Source organism: Euprymna scolopes, chromosome 36 (genome assembly GCF_053919585.1).
Source record: "Euprymna scolopes isolate OS-2025 chromosome 36, ASM5391958v1, whole genome shotgun sequence".
Taxonomy (NCBI): domain Eukaryota; kingdom Metazoa; phylum Mollusca; class Cephalopoda; order Sepiida; family Sepiolidae; genus Euprymna; species Euprymna scolopes.
Window position 1 is genome coordinate 12,497,079 of NC_136517.1, and position 15,958 is coordinate 12,513,036.

Consider the following 15,958-nt stretch of genomic DNA (forward strand, 5'->3'; position numbering starts at 1 on the left):
TATGAAAGTATGATAGGTTATTAAAAGGAAGGGTTGTAAAGAGATAGCTTCGAATTTGGGGGTATCAAAACCAAAGCAAAATATGATGAAAGTAAAAATAAAATAGATAAACCTCATAATTTATTATACCATACCTGTTCACACTGAAACACTTATCACAATATTCTGTGGATCTATATTAAAAAACCTTGTTAAACTTTGTGACATATTTTCATTCTATGGAGGTCAGGTGCGAACGAACACTCCATAATTTTATTATACCATATTTCTTTGAACTGAAACATAATTATCAAAGTATACATACGCAGATAGATATGAAAAGTCTTTATTAAAGTTTGTGCCTATTTCCATTCTATGGAGGCCAGGTGCGAACACAGACCCCACAATTTTATTATACCATCCCTATTTAAGTTAAAACATACTTATCAAAATATTATTATGTACATCTATATCAAAAACACTTGTTAACGTTTGTTTTTTTTTTTTTTAATTTTTTATTTCCATACTTTGTGGACCAGGCGCGTACGCAGACCCCACAATTTTAATGAATCATCATTATGCCAGATCAAACATACCCATTCCTGTGTCTCGATACATCTTCTATCATTATATGTGATCAATTTTCTATAATAGTCAACCATATAGGAGCCTATTCGTGACCACACACACAGACGTTCAGCTTTATATTATATATATATATCTCCTAAAATAATCAATCTTTTAAGTGTTTGATATTTTTATAGAGCTCGAGTAGATACAGTAAACTGCTTCATAGTGATTTATTTTATTACACTGGATTCTTAGGCAACATAACTTAAACATGTCAGCAATCTAAAACCTCTATAGATTTTTTCTTTTTTATAAAATTACGTTTATAAAGAACTTTGTTTTAAAGTAGGAAACTTGAAACATTTTATATGGTCATTCATTTTGTTAGTACTTTAGTGCAACACTGTGTCGTGTCGTTTTTTTTTTTTATTGTTGTTTTTCTAAAAAAGGAAAGAAATTGAATAGAACTGACATATTGTGCTTTAGTTGCATAGCACACCATTTTGATATTGAAGTTCAGGCCGCTTTACCGATTGAGGCTCTATAGAGTTAAAAAAAAATTCTATGAAATCAACATCACTGAGAACTTAATTTGAAGCATCTTTTTATAGTTTATATATATTTTTAAGTTAACTTTTGTGAGTGGAAGAATAACATAAAATTAATATTGAAAAATATTTCCTTGTATCGAATTCTGTTTTTACATATTTCTCTTAATTTGCTATTTACAAAAGAAAATAACTGAAAAAAAAAATGTAATTACTCTGACATTTGAACGGCATTGTTTTTATAAATGAACGTTTGACTGATGGCATAACATGTATGCAAAAATTTAAATTTATATTTTCATTTTCTAGTCACATATTGAGTCTGTAACAGCTAAACAAAATCGCGTACAAATATATGGACTCTCCCAACGTCTGAGATTCAGGCAACTAAGTTGTCTGAAATCCACACAGATAATTTGTTTATACTGGTGAAGGCTTTGTGTAGGAGCATCCACACTTTTAGGAACCACTGTTAACCTCAGTCGATTCAAATGATTGACATAAGACATAGTAGATATTAGACCTCAGGGGTTGCATCAGTTTTCTTTCTCCTCAATGTGTGTCTTAACATCTCTCTCAGTGGTTTTAACATGTCCATAGATACTTTGTGTGTGTGTGTGTGTGTGTGTGTGTGTGTGTGTATATATATATATCAATATTAAATGATACTTAGCTTAACATTTCACTGCCGTTTCATAGCATCACTGATTCACAGAAGTGTACCAATCAATCTCTAACATCTGGATATTCTATAGAGAAAAAGATAAATAAATCAAAATTTTAATATATTAAAGGTTTCTATCTTGTTTGAATATAGACATTACATTTTTGATTGATGAATTATTTACAAAATTATATGAATGACATCCATCAAAACAATTGTCATAATCGTTTACAAGTAATGGTCTGAAAGTTAAATGCGTTTTTTTCTTTTTTATGATTATATATATCAGGGATGGCCAACCTATGGCACGTGTGCCAACAGTAAGCATTGCATAATTACAAGTAGCGCATTGAGCTTCACAGATTATTATAAAAAAAAAACATGCATAATTATGGAGAGGTGGAAAAAGCTACAAATATTTAAATTATGGCTTAAAGAAGATTTGGCTAAGATTAATTCACATTCAAGGTATTACCTCTACACCTTTTACATTGCGGGTGAAACAATTTATATTGTTGAGCCTGGGACAAGTTCTATTTAACCCATAGACATGGCAGTTATTACCACACGGTCAGAGTAGACGTTGGAGTAATGATAAAGCCCTCAGATTGGGACATCATAACTAAGTGCACTTTAATGCCATACCTAAAAGAGATAGGTAACTATTTTAAGATGGTGGATTAAAGTCTTTCTATTTTTATAAGCAAATTGACTGTAAACGATAGTTTCTTTTAATTCATAGAGGTATAAAGAGCCTTAGCAGGTACTACTACTTTGGCTTAGAACAGGCCTAAAAGTATTAGTAACCAAGAGGTAACTTCCAGATTGTAACCCCATAATTGGTTGCAGTTTTATGTCCTCAGGTGAGGAAGAGATTGTATAATTAACTCCATACTCCCAAAAGCTCCCAAATTGGAGCATCATAACCAGATGTACTTTACTCAAAAGAGACAGGCAATTTTTTTAAGACAGTAAATAAGTTTTTTATTTTATGAACAAAAATCTAAAGAATTCAGTTAAATGCAGATTTGGGGGGGGGGGGGCTACATGATGAAAAATAGCTAAAATATATATATATATATATATACTAGCAGGAACCGGTGTTTCTACATTTCCTGTGAAATTTGAGTCAAGAATCACAACCAAATGTAAATTAATGAGAAAAACTTTTTATCCCAAATACTAATCATTTATCCACGATTTAGAAAATATTTGTAAATACAACTGTCATGGCTTATAGTAAAAAGAAAAATGATTATAAAATAAGACAATAAAAACAAAGTTAATTAATGAGATATCCGTTTCCAAAGCAATATGCAAATTTTCAATTGGGAAAATAAAGTTGACGTTTTAACATTCCTTTCAGTTTAATAAATGACTCGATTTTATATAGATTTAATTTTTTTTAAATGTAAATCTTTTTTTTTTTTTTTTTTTTTTTTTAAATTACTCGATGTTTACTCTTAATGCAATGGTATTACTTTAACACCACAAACCTGCTTGATATACTTGTCCATCTTACAAAGGATGAATACAACAGATTCAACATCAATATATCTATTGAGCAAAAAATAAAAACTTAAAGAAGAAAAAAGAAATTCACTTATCTTATCATCTATGTTATAAATAACTGGGTCTTTCTAAATTGGAATATGTCAAGTATTTTATCTTTTAGATTTAGTTTTTGTAAAGAATGGTTACCACTAATATTTTTCAGCCACTGTCTGTTGGTTTAAATTATTTGATATAGTATCATGCTATAACAATAACAAATAAAAATTAGTTTGTTAGACAGTGTTTGATTTGTCAGCTTATATGCTATTTGGGTCCAAGTTAGAAATTCAGCCACAATAAATTTACCATACACTGGACAAAACAGAGGAGGGTAGAGCGATAGCCCTAGATATAACTAAGGCTTTTGACAGGATATGACACAATGGTGTTCTCAGGAAAATCAGATCATACGGTATCACTGGACGAATATTTAACATAATTAAATCCTTCTTAAATAAGAGAAGAATCAAGGTTGTCCTCAGTCATACATCTAAGCAATATGATATAAATGTGGGTGTATCTCAGGGGTCTATCCTTGGGCCTTTATTATTCCTAATATTCATAAATGATCTCCCTGATAAAATTGTCTCTGAGATGGGTATATTTGCTGATGACACCACGCTCTATAACAGGCACGTGGAGAAAACTAATGAACACATATCTAAGGCAATGGCAGAAACACTAGAAGAAGACCTTCAATCTGTAGTGGAATGAGGGACAAAAATGGATGGTCACATTCAATGCTGCCAGGACTAAGCTCGTTTCCTTCAATAATTACAAGAAACCTTCTCAACCACCAATAGCTATGGCTAAAGATACATTACCTGAAATACTTTTTTCAAACTCCTCGGCTGAACGTTCACGGGGAAACATGAGTTGGAACAGATACATTGAGAGTATTGCCAAAGCTGCTGCGAGGAAGGTGGGTTCTCTCTACCGTGCTAGAAAGTTACTTATGCTTGAAAGTATCCTGTACCCCTACAAGGCCACCATTTGCCCATGTATGGAGTATTGTTGTCCATAGTAATCATGCGTTTATTTTTGTTTTGGAGTGTATGGTGTAAATAGAAACTGGACATAAAATGAAAATATCTTTACATAGTTGGAGGGAGGGTTGTATACATTCATTTTTTCCATGAAATCTTTCACTTGCACACAATATCTTACAGTTGGTCTATCGGTTTCTTTCTTTCTCTCTATCGTTTTTTTCTCTTAGTCAGTCGATCTTTTACCCCCCTCCCCCCTCTGTCTCTCTCTATCGGTAGATATCTTTCTTTCTCTCGGTTGATCTCTTTCTTTATCTCTCTTTATCTCTCTCTATTGGTCGATCTGTCTCTATTGGTGTCTTTCTTGTTCTCTCTTTCTGTCTCTTTCTTGCTCTCTCTCTCTTTCAGTCAGTCTCTTTCTCCTCCTCTCTGTTGATCGGTCTTTTCACCCTCCCTCTTAAATGATATTCAAAGAAATAATAAATCATCTCAGTACATTTAAATTATTCAGCATCAAATGATTCTATCATAAACAAATCAAACTCTAACCCATGTAAACTTACAAATGATCATCTACCAATTCAAATAGAAAGTCCATTTTGATTGCCTTTTGATTACAAATAATTGACTTTGTTTTTGGTAAATATAGAATTGAGGCAAAGAAATCATAACAAAATATTTCAATTTCTTTTGACACCACTCGTCAACTTTGTGTTGTTTGAAAACTATTCTTGTCAGCTGATTTTACTCCGCCCCTTCCAAAGAATTTTTCTTTTTTTCCACTCTGCTCCAACGCTGACAAAGGCAGCCGTTTTTTCTCTGCCTTTATCCCCCCCATTTTAAGCGTGACTGGTATTTATAATTATGACTACAGAAAAGAAAGGTAAAAATTTATTTTCATTTTTTTTTCTCTTTTTTAATTTAAAAACTTATTTGATCTCATTCACTTAAAAAAATGTTTAAACAAAGAATAATCTCTATAGAAAAATTTTTTATTCTTGAAAATAACCTTTTTATTTATTTTTTTTTTTTTACTATTCTGAATATCTAAAAACTTTAAGAATAAAAAAAATGTATTTAATTTAAATTTTCAATTTCAAAGATATTTTACTCAAATTGTGGTAAAAATATTTATATTTCTATTGGAATTATTCTGAAAGTCAAATATTTTAATTTTTTCTGTTTAGATTCAATTTTATACATCAAGCACATTTTCAATCATCTGTTTTATAATTCTACTATTTTTACTTAACCCACCATTGACTGATGTTCTTTTTTTGCGTGGAATTTTTTAAATTAATTTTTGCTTTCTCTTATTTTATTTGATTATATTTAGTCATGCATAATAATCACAATAAATTTTATAAAAAAACACCTAATAAAAAAAATATCACAAAAATTACACAACGAATGTGGGACAAGGCTAAATTGAGTAGGGGTGATGGGGATCATGTATCATCCTCTTGGTCTATTTTCTTAAGCTAGTTCCAGCCACCACAATACCACATTCACTTTATGGCTAATCCTACTTAACATTGTCCCTAGGTTTTTACATTTTTTTATTTACAAAAAAAACATGTTCTTCGATTCCATTAGTTGGCGGAAGGGATTTCTACTAAAAGATGGGCATTTTTCAGTAAATTGTTTAAAAAAAAAAAAAAAAAAAAAAAAAATTAATAATTCACAAAGTTGCATATAGGCAAGAAACAAGTTCTTGTTTTATTAATATAAATTTGTTTATCGGACTAAAATAGATAATTATTCTAACTTTTAAAATACTTAAATTTCTTTTGATATGGAAAGAGTGGGCTGATTTCTGCACACCTAAGATTAAGAAATAATGTTAAATTTTATGTTATATAGATATCAATAAATTGGTATACATGTCTTTGTTTTTGTTAAAAAAAATATATTTTTTATTTTGTTTGGAATTATTTGAAAAGTAAAAAAGAATCTATAATTTTAAATAGGACATATTAATTTAACATTACATTAATTTTTACTCTTATATGCTGAAGTCAATTTCTAAAAATTGTCCAACACATACCAGCATGTAAGCCGGATGTTAAACCAAATATGTTGATGAGATAAATCAATACATAGAATAATAATAATAATAATAGATAACTGTTTAAAAATATGTATTTTATATGTGCTCACATAAATGATTTTTTCTATTCCCTTTTTGTTGCTGAATGGCTCATGTTGGAAATAACTAAATTATAAATATATTTTTGATAAAAGATTTTTTTACACATTGTATTTACAGTAATATTTGGTATTTTTTAAATGCATAATTTTTAATTATAAAATTGTACGACAACTTCACATATGCGTGTTTCTTGCTTCTGTGAATTTTTTTTTTTTTTTATGAAAATCTCTTCAGACAAGGTATGAAGCCACTTTATGTAAGGAGTTAAAAAAAATTTACTTAGAAGTCAAAAACCAGTTAACGATAAGTGTTAGATGGATAGATTCTGATCAAGAAAACACCAATTCTTCCTGTTTTGTTAGAAACATCGCTCATGGAATGTGAGGACTAAAAGACCAAATAAGTGAGAGTTAGAAGGCTGACGGAAGTAAACTCAATATCCACTTTCTACTTTCCTTTACTCATTTTTTATTGATTATTTATAGAAATCAAAAATGCTGTTGCATAAACTACTAAAATGAACGTTTTAAAAAATCTTAATTCTAAAAATTTAGAGATTAATACTATCACAGTATTTTTTTTTTTTTGTAAAATAATTAATAATAAAAAAAAATTTATTATTTCATGATACTTCAAAATTTGAAAGAAATTTGCACTAATTTAAACTTTTGACTGAAAAGCTATTTCTACCTTTAAAAATTCTTTGAAAATCTAAGTTTTGAGAACTATTTATATCCAATTACTTTAGACATAACATTATCTTAATAATTAGTTGTATTAACAATTTGATTCAATTATTAATTTAATGACCAAATGTTATTATAGCAATTAAATTTAATTTTCAAGATCCTTTTTACAACATAATTTTTTGTTGTTGAAAGAAAAGTAAAAAATGCCAGGTAGGTAAACTACTTTAGAATAAAGACTTATACATAACTAGGAGAATACCTGTCCCAGGATGGGTAAAAATTGATTCTTTGAACAGAAGTTTTGCACCACTTTTGTCTCCTTACAAAGACTGAAATCAAGATTTAATGTTGCTAAACCTTACGTCTAGTTTTGATTCTAGAAAATGTCTAAAATATAAGAAAGCTTAAGGTGTCTTTAGAAGAAATTGAAATTCAGAAAATCTTGTTTTAATTGATGTCCAATGACTGTATATACAATTCAATGCTAATCTGAAATATTTGAATTGTGAAGTGTGAGGTTATGCTTTTAACCCTAAAAATTCTTTGAATGCTTGGAATAAACTGAAATTTTAACAATAGTTATTGCTATCTAATAACTATTGTTAAAATTTCATGAAATTGGCGCTATCTGAATTTTTACAAAGGGCTTCCACCTCGTTTTTACCCGCTTTGCATAAAACTAAAAGAAAATATAGCCCACATAACTCCTTAGGCATAGCAGCTGTTTTCCAAAGTTCATGATGATCTGTTAATTAGTTTATGAATAAATCCTGTACATATAAATTTATAAGCATATACACATACCTAACTTTATATAGAGATGATTGCTATTTTATTTTATTTCTGTCTCCAAATATTTTCCATTTCTGTTTTAATATTTGTAAATGGTTTCCAAAGATTGAAATAACATTCTGCTTTTCTCTTTTCCATTAAACAAAAAAAAAAAAAAAAGAAATTTCGAATAAGATTTCAGTTAATGTTTTAAAAACCTCTTCAAATGTATTGTGTTGGCTTATCAGATATTGCCACATCATCAGATAATTCAGAAACCGACTGGTCGTATTTGTGTCAGCAGACACCAACATTGTTTGTAATCTTTATCATTTTCTTCAAAGTAAAACATTATCAATATGAATCTGTTTAAGTTTGTTAATTTTACGATAGTAACACTCAAATAAGAATTTGGACTTTATATTTTGATAATAAACATTTTGTTAAAGTATTTCTTTTGTGGTTTTGCCTTGAACCATAACCTTTTTATTTTTTTCATTCAAATTAAAAATTGCAATAGTTTTTATTATTTTTTATTAGTTTCTATCCAATCACACTTAAAACTAAAGAATTAATGGGAGAGAAATATTAATCGGAAATGTTTTTAAATTCAAAAAAGCCATGCCAAATAAGAATGGATGCAAAAAGATTTATTAATAAAATTGTGTGACTGCATTTCTCGCCTCTGTCTTACTTGCACATTATTTTTTATTTACAATTCAAATCCAAAATGCAACAGCATAAAATGAAAGATAAACAATTTAACATCCAATTTAAAAATATCTCCATATATAATAAAATGACTTCAGAAATTCCCTTCTGGACCAAAGTATCGTAGGTTTGCAACAACAAATGCCACATACAAATTCAATACATCTAGGCTAATAGCCACTATCTTATATAGCTTTCGAACACCATTTTATACATATTCATCCATGATATTAAAATGCTACATTGCATCCTACGAACAACACCATCACAATCGCAATATTTTCAGAAGAAAGAGTCTCTATTTTTCTCTTTAAATATTAAGTCCTAACACTATTACCAGTTGTCATTGGAACAAATTCTACACGTGCCACAGATTCTGTTATATATTGAACAAATAGTAAAAAACAAACACAATTATTTGGAAGCTAAACTCTTCAATATATAAATATATATGAAATACGCTGGTTTAAAACATCACACACCTATACAAGCACAGAAAATATAACTATAATGACATGTAATTAACTCTGGACTAAATTGAAGAGGTTGGCTCCCAAATATTTGCATGTATTTTTTTGTTTTTTATTATTGTTACTAGCGGGGGGTGGGTACCAGGCATTGCCCGGGTGTTTTTAGGTGTGTGTATGGGGGGGGATAAGTAAAAATAATAGTAAAAATAGTTGTGGTCATGAGGCTGGATTGAACCCGGAACACGGAGGTGAAACTAACTCCAACCACTTAACTGTCTAGGCTAAAAGTAAGAGGAATTGATTATAGTGTTAAAATAAGGGTTATAAAGCGAGTGAAAGAGGTTTGATTGACAGATAGCCACTAAATGAGGTCATCGCGGGAGTGTTACGAGATGACGTAGCAGTATTTTATTTTTCATTAAATTACGTATTTCGTTTCCTGTCTAGACATCTCTCTCTATCTGTCTCTCTCTCTCTCTGTTTGCGTTTGTGTATCTCTCTCTCTCTCTCACTTCGTCTTCCTTACTCTAAAGACTGGAAAATGGCGTCTGGCTGTTTTTTTTTTTGTTTTTTTTTGTAAAAACTTTGATCGTTAATATTTTTTGTAAGCGTTTTTTTTTTTTACTTCACATTTTTGGCTTGTTATTTTTCGTTTAACTATCGTATCTATTTTGAATGTGCTAATAACTTTGGTAACGTTGCCATAACGTAGAAGTTCATAGTTTAGCTTGTGTAAGGGTTAAATTTTTTTTTTACCGATAACATGTTTTTGTAAATTCAGACTGCCATTAGAGCTTGCTGACGTCAAGATCACGTGACATGACTCAGCGGGTTTTAAATACAAGTTGACCCAAAATAAACGGCCCGTGTATACTTTATGTAGAAGAGTTGGTGCCCGTATTTTTTGGGGCAGTTATAAATTGATTTAAAAATATGTAATGTTTAACATTAAAATGTCACTTTTTTGGGACCCCCTCCCCCTGCAGAAAATCGATCAGTTGACGCACTTCTGATGGTCCTTTCGGGCTAATTTTTCGATATTTGTCGTCCGGAGGGTGGGGCTTTAATATGATACCAAGTTTGTGATTTTTTGTTCCGTCGGTCAAAAGTTTTTAGCAGACACACAAACATACATACATATATACATACATTTTCGCTTTTATATATATACTAGCGGGGGGGGGTGTCTTGAGGTAAATCAAAACTCTGGGGGGGGGGGGTTAAATAATAAAATAAATGTTTTGGTAGGTAAGTATGAGAATCGAACCCGTACCCTCGAGTTGGAAATTAATGTGTGGAAAAAAAAAAAACCTGCTACGTTAACCATTGACCCACGGCGACAACAGATAATGTTAAGCAGGTTATTTAACTATAAAAAGAGGCGTGCGCAATAAAAGTTAACTCTGCTGTTTCCATTTGACCTAATTAAGAAGGTCAAATAAAAGTCACACAGCGTTTGGGTTTGTTTACCCAAATTTAACTGTTTCTTTCCCCAACAGATGTTGGGGAGGGGTGTCTGATCAAAGCTGATTGCTTCTGGACATTTTTCCCAGCGCAATGCCGAGAAGACGTCGTTTGAGTTTAGTTTCACATATTTATACTAAAAAGCCCAATCAACACGCGAGACCGAGAAGCCAAAATAGCAATAATTTTGTAAAAATCGACGTAAATAAATCTATACGCTACGCGCTTTCCTAATTCCTAGATATTATGATATAGGACCTATATACACAGTTTTAAGCGATAGTAACAACCTCGGGAGCGCGTGCGAAAGAAGCCTTTTGAAGACATACACAAAATGATCACACACATTTTGCCTTTTATATATATAGATATATATATAGATTATTATTATTATTATTATTATTATTATTATTATTATTATTATTATGCTGGAAAAAATAAACAGAAGTTTATTGAACTAAATAAATCAAACTTATTTTAAAATAAAACTATAATTACGAGTAATTAACTCTGGACTAAATTGAAGCAGTTATGCCAAAAAAAATAATACGGAAGTTTATTGAACAAAATAAAACAGACTTATTTTTTGAAAACATTTTTACTTCCACAAAATATGGCTTTTATTAAATTTCCTAGACTAAATTAAAGAGGTTAGCTCCCAGATAGTTGCGTTTTTAAAATTATTATGCTGGGGGGAAAAAAAAAAAAAACGGAAGTTTATCGAGTGAAATAATACAAATTTTGTTTTTGCCAACTATTTTATTTCTGCAGCATATCTCTATTAATTGGATTTATTGGACTATTGTTTTCATCTTCAGTTTGATTTTCACAACGTTTTGGTCTATGTAACCTTCCACCTTCTTCATGTGTATCTTGTCGAACTCAGGAATGTTTCTGTCGAACTCGGGAATTTGGACGGAATTTTGAGCAGGACCCTTTTTAGCATACTTTTGAGGATAGCATGCTCTTGTTCCATCAGCTATGACTACGTAGAGGTCCCAAGTAATTTGTAATTGTATTTTTTGTCATGGCTGACGGAACAAGAGCATGCTATTACTGTAAAGTAAATAAAAGGGTTCCGCTCAAAATTCTGGCCAAATTCCCAAGTTTGACAGAAACATTCTGGAGTTCGACAAGATACACCTGAAAAAGGTTGGAGGTTACATCGACTGAAATGTGAAAATCACACTCAAGATGAGAATAGTAGTCTGAAGAATTCAAATAATACGAATAACCAATCCTCAGCTCCAATATTCAGAAATGTAACATTTCTTTTAATAAAATTCTGTAATTTAAAAAAAAAATTTTCAGAACAAATCATTTAAAAAAAAAAAACAATTATTTGGAAGCTTAACTCTTCAATATATATATATAAAATGTGTCTGTTTAAAACATCACACATCTACACAAGTACACAAAATATAACTACAATGACGTGTAATTAACTCTGGACTAAATTGAAGAGTTAGCTCCCAAATATTTGCGATTTCTTTTATTATGCCAAAACAAAAAATAAGGAAGTTTACTGAACAAAATTTTTATTTCTTTTAATAAAATTCCGTAATTAAAAAAAAATTTTTATTGGAATAAATCGTAATAAAACAAATGCAATTATTTGTTAGCAAAACTCTTTAATATATAAATATATATGAAATGTGTCAGTTTAAAACATCACCAATCTACACAAGAATACAAAATATAACTATGACGACATGTAAATACATAAATGTTTATTCATTTATGCACACACTATTTGTTTTTCCAATTTGGCTTTTTTTGTTTGTGAAAATCTGGCTACAGTTATCAATTTAGCATAATTTGGCATTTTTTTCTAAAAGATTTTGCTTCATATATTTAGTAGATTATGGCAACCCAATTAGAGTCAGTTAATGGACACTAAAAAAGACTATGATAATCATTGTTTTGGTCCGCAGCAGTATTTTTTAGTTGTTTCTTTTCCTCATGACACAATGTTGTTGCATTAGGTGAAAGCACAGAATAATCACTGCACATAATCAAATACCCATGTTAAGAATGGGTTTATAGATTCTAACGTTACTTCGGCATGATACATTCATTTTGCCCACAAGCACCAGTGCCCACTATCTTACTGGGCTGGCACTGGCTCCCACTAACAGCCGTAGTTTATTTATTTATTTATTTTTATTTTATTTTTTATTTTTTTACAGGTGGTGGTGGTGGAGGGGGGCATACTTCCATCGGGCAATGCTGGTACACGGGTCCTGTTAGTAATTTAATAAAATTAAATGCACCATAATGCATTTTTGTTTTTTCACAAACCTATCAGCCATTTTAATTTTTGTTAATAGTGGAAAAAAAAAATTAGTGTGTAACCTTTTGAAATTTAAATGCATTTAAACTATTGTATATAGCTTTAAACCATTGTATGTAGTCATTTCTAGCTTTAAAATTCTTAGCAAATTCTCATGTTAAAAGATTAAAAGTTTTTTAAATTATTTTTATATCCAACTTAATACATTAATAAAATTATAGTTTAATAACAATTTAGTTTGGTTATAATGGTTATAATTTTCATGGCAGGTGCTCAACTGAGCTCCAATCTATGGTCCCTCACCCCCAGCCACCCCTAGCCAAACGTTCCCAAGAAACACCCGTCTAGCAGAAAACACTATCAATAATTACCTCCACTCTTTATCTGTGCCTAAACCTAAACGTTTCCATGAACAAAGCTTCTTAGAACTGCACGCCTATGGAATTCTTCCGTTTTCCTGCTTTCCAGCTGACTACAATATAGTTGTCTTCAAGTCTAATGTAAACAAGTTTTTGATGATCCGTTCCATATAAGTTTTCAAATTTACCGAATTTCCATTACTAACGATTACTATATTGTCCAATTTCTACTGTACACTCTTCAACCCTTACCCTCGAGTGGCCTCTTGGCCTTGATAAGTGGTGATGCCTATGTAAAAATAAATAAATAAATACTAGCATATATGTTTATGCTTTCTAGAATACTTTGTAAATGAATAAAATTAAAAATGGGTTGCAAAGAAAAAAAAATAGAAATATGTTATATGTGAAACTAATATCCCACCATAAATTCTAAAAATAAGTGTTTTTCTATCCGTAATCATTTTATATTTTTAACGCAGATTTGTATTTTTGTTATTTTCATGAAATTCCAAGCCCAATATTAATTCCGACTAAGATATACAATGACAGTGTTATTTCCTAGTTTAATCACTGGAAATATTATCATTCAATAGTTCTATGTGTTTTTTTGCTACATAAATTGTACAATTAAAATGTTAAAATTGTGTAATGAAGAAAGATCTGTATAAATTTTAATAATGAAGAGAGTGTGTTAGAATTACGAAACTGCTATTTTTATAAGTCATTATTTTGATGTAAAATGTATAATAGATAACAGAAAAAAAACGTGTGAAAAAGTAAGCACAAACGATGTTCATGGCATTATACCATAAACAATTAGATCCCTGGTGTTACTAGTGATGGTAAGAATAGATATTAAAAAGCAAGTAAAAATGGCAGCCACCTTCTTTTTGGGAGAAAGAGTTTAGCTGAAGAAAATATAAATTTAAAAGAAGTCAAAATGAACTCATGATTTCTGGAAATATGCATGAGAGTTTAGCCTAATTAGATGGTGGAACAGATGTCTGAATGTATTAGGAAAATCGACTTTACTTTATTATATAGATATTTCTTATTCATAATTCCAACTATTCCAAATTATCGGTTTATTCACATCTTACAAATGTCTCCTCTTTTGAAAGAACTGTACAAATAACCATAATTAAACAGTTTATAATGTCACAACACTACAAAAAAAGAATAAATGGGTTTGTGATAAGCCAGCAACCATCTAAAATTGTAAATACGATTTTTAAAGTTAAATGTCAGTTTGACTCATATACAATGCTGAATAGAAATAAGATTCACGAAGTGGTGTAATGGATGCATGTGTGCAGTTTGGTGTGAACTGTCACATTCATGTACAACTTGTGTTCAATGAATTAGTTTATCTATGTATTGTGTTTCCCCATTAAATAATCCGAAAAGAATTGATATATTCTAAGACATCAAACCATTATTTTTCCTATGAAATACTATACTGATAATGTTTAATTTGAGGATTCATTTGTACATGAAGGTATTTGTCATTCTGGAATCTCTCTCTCTCTCTCTCTCTCTCTCTCTCTCTCTCTCTCGTTAGGTGTAATGAAGCACTTGAAAATCACAATAATTGAATGTCTGATTAATTATTGCTTCTTGGCAAGTAATATTTATTTTGGCCTTGATACTTTTTTGTGCATTCTCCTACACTGATTTGATGGAAATCACCTTGAAAGAGTGTAGATCATTAATGATTTGTTGAAAACAACTAATTACTTGACTGGACCTTTTATCTTGTATATAACAAATACTTCCATACATTTTAATTATGTTTGTAACTGCGTAGATATGCTTTTTTAAGTCCATTCAATAATTGTTGTATGATTTTTTTTTTTTTTTTACACATTGTTAATAGAGCCTGATTTTATCCCTAACCCTGCAGACTGGAAGGGATTATTTCAGCAGCATTCTGGATTTCTTCCAAGTTTTACTTTTTTTTTTCTTTTTCTTTTTTTTTTTCTTTTGTCCTCATGCTTCAAATGTTGGCAAAAATTATATAGTAGCTATTAATAATAATAATAATATCATATTTAACAAATATGATAATAAAATTACTGCCCATGTGCTGTAATCTGGCCTAAACTTCAATTTCCAACTTGCACTCTTTTGAAAATGAAGATGTTAATTTTTTTTGCCTTGAGTCATCTATAGGAAATGTGAACTCTATTATGTTTTTTTTTTTTTTCTAATAGTTGATTGTATATACAGCAAGACAAGCCTGCATATAGTCCATAGTACTCTAATAATTGGTGTAGTTTTATCTTCCTATTATCAAATCATCTGCAAATCCAGAATTATATTTTCAATTTATCAGTGAGTGCAACTGAAACTGCTACTACTTGTGGAATAACAGAATTTGTGGTCAAGGTTTATTCCTCCAGATCAGCTGTATTTTATCTATGCCCATGTATATCAAAGAATGTGGGTTTTCACTATGCACAGAAAGTCATTCATTATGGAGAGGCTATATTTTGCTATTTTCATAGTGCTGGAATGCATGCAGAACATTCAAGGTTACCCTAAAAGCTAACTCTTGATCTCATAATTTTTTTTTTTTTTTTTAAACTTTTGTTGCTTATAAAATAGATAACTTTTTGAATAAATACTGAAAACTTTCAGTTAGATAATTTTTCTTTTTTTTTTCCTTCTTAAAATTGGTTTGTTTACCATGAGTATTCTCCTCCTGAAACCCAATATAATTGAAGGTGAGTGATACCTAAAGCG

At 30.1% G+C, this 15,958-nt stretch overlaps 1 protein-coding gene across 2 annotated transcripts in view; it reads left to right on the forward strand.

Moving 5' to 3' along the window:
* LOC145260344 (uncharacterized) overlaps positions 1 to 15,958 on the forward strand; it is a 226,605-nt gene that overhangs the window by 64,497 nt on the left and 146,150 nt on the right. The window lies entirely within an intron of this gene.